The following is a 2,450-nucleotide window of genomic DNA, read 5'->3' as shown; positions in this document are numbered from 1 at the left end:
CATTATAGTCACTCTTCATCTTGTGCTTGTAGGTAGGAAAGAATAATCATTTTCACAAATATGAAGATCCATGTTTACTTCAATGTCATCAGTTCATTACCCTCTCCATATATTGAGAGAGTCTGAGTTCTTTATAAGGACCTCTAATACCTTTTGCTATAAGGAATTTTAAATGTTTATTTTGGAGAGAGAGCACACCAGTGCGAGAGGGGCAGAGAGAGGAAGACAGAGGATCCCAGGCGACAACAGCAAGCCCTATGCGGGACTTGAACCCACGAACCGTGAGATCATAACCTGAGCTGAAGTCAGGTGCTCAACTGAATGAGCCACCCAGGCGCACCTGCTATAAAGAATTTTAATATAGGGGCACCTGGATGGCTCAGTCAGTTGAGCGTCTGACTCCTGGTTTTCGGCTAAGGTCATGATCTCATGGTTTTGTAGGTTTGAGTCTCACGTTGGGCTCTGTGCTGACAGTGCAGAGCCTGCTTGAGATTCTCACCCTCCCCCTCTCTCTCTGCCCCTCCCCAACTTGTACTGTCTCTGTCTCAAAATAAGTAAACTTTTTTAAAAAGCTTAAAAAAGAATTTTAATATATATATATTCATATGTAGATAAATAATCTTTTAGTATTTCTGAAGATAACTAAGTAGGCAGCTAAATGTATACTATAAAACTAACAAATTAACATATACTAAAAATTCTACCTTTTAACCCAAAGAATGCCAGACTTCTAATTTTAGCTTGTCATTTTTTTTTATTTTGTACCACCTCTGCACTATGAACACTAACGAATAAATATTGTCAAATGTAAATGTAGAGGTATTTTTCTCTCTGTTACAATGTATCAAGTTACAGCAATTTTATTTGTCCTCTTTATACTGCCCACCTCCACCTATTGAAAAAAATTTTTAAGAACTCCAGGCATTCTTGGACAATAAAGATCTTGTGGAAGTCAGGTCTCTCTTTAATTCAAATTGTTGAGCCTGTAAAGTAGCTTATACAGTGGGATGTCTTCAGGCCCTCTCCAGCATGTAGAATGTTTGCTTACAGGAATGGTATGGAGACTCATTAGGTACTCTTCTTCCCTGGGAGAGCCCACAGGCTCCAGAGCACAGAGTGAGCTCCCCAGTCTGAGCTCACCTGCTGACCGCAGAGAGCCACTGAAGATGAACAGTTAAGGCAAGGTCGTGCTCTTCCTATTCAAATCAATCCTGAACTTATAATACATGCAGTTTGTAGTGGTCTCCTTGCTCCAGATTCACTTTAGTTAACACACCCCTAGTTCTTACCTTTTTCATTTCATAAATCACCTCTATAAATTTCAATGTATACATTTTCTAGGACACTTTCCCTTTAGGTGAAAGTCTCCCAAAGTGTGACAAAGGTTCAGTCACACACAAATTGCTTGGAATGCTTGGAGTGCTGTCCCCCACCACAGACCTTCTAGAGCAAATCACTGGAGGCAAGGCAGGGGCACAGGGCTCCAGTAATGGTAACAGTGACAACTAAGCTTTAGAGGAAGTTTCCATTTGGCTATGGGATAGTAGGACCAAAAACAATAAACCACCGCTCCACTCCTGCCCACCACCTTCTTTAGAAGTGTATTTTCTGGGGCATCTGTGTGACTCAGTCGGTTTAGCATCTGACTCTTGATTTTGGCTAAGGTAATGATTCCAGGGTCATGGGATCAAGCCCCACGTTGAGATTCTCTCTCCCACTCCCTCTGCCCCTTCTCGTCCTCTAAAAAAATAAAAATAAAAAATTAAGTGTATTACCTCAAGTTGTAAAATGCACTGTTGATTTAACAACAGCTTCTGGTGCAAAAAAAATCCTACATTTTTGCCAAAATTTTAGAAATATTAAATGCAAAAATATCCATCAGTTCTAAGAACAATAACATCGCATATACGTTTACTAGTTGTCAGGTCACTTAATAGTAAGCTCTTTTAAAATACAGATTTAAATGGTTAGTCATTCTCATCCTTTTATGTTTTTTTTTTCAAATTGTATTTTATGCCAATGAGGAGATACTACTTAGGCAAGTTGTTTTAGGGTAGCAGTCTTCAAATTATACCTATACCTATACTATGGTGTAGGAAGATGTTACAAGAAATATAAAGGTCAGGAGAACTTCAAGGGAATCAAGATTCTGGATATTCCATTTCCCTTTCCACTCCTTAAAATTGATCTAAAAAATACTTACTGGAGAGATGACCAAGATGGTGACATAGGAGGCTCTTCAGCTCCCCTTGTCCCATGGACACATGAAAGTGCAGCTGCCCCTCAAGTGATTCTCACTGAAAGAAACCCGGAACCTAGCCAAGCAACTCTACACATAGGTTGAATAAGAAAATACTCATATCAGGGGCCCCTGGGTGGCTCAGTGAGTTAAGCACCCAACTCTTTTTTTTTTTTTTTTTTTTTTTTAATGTTTATTCTTGAGAGAGACA

Source organism: Lynx rufus, unplaced genomic scaffold (genome assembly GCF_022079265.1).
Source record: "Lynx rufus isolate CCGP_SWC_20201006 ecotype Redwood Valley unplaced genomic scaffold, mLynRuf1.p SCAF_4, whole genome shotgun sequence".
Classification (NCBI taxonomy): domain Eukaryota; kingdom Metazoa; phylum Chordata; class Mammalia; order Carnivora; family Felidae; genus Lynx; species Lynx rufus.
Note: the sequence above shows the minus strand (reverse complement) of the source record.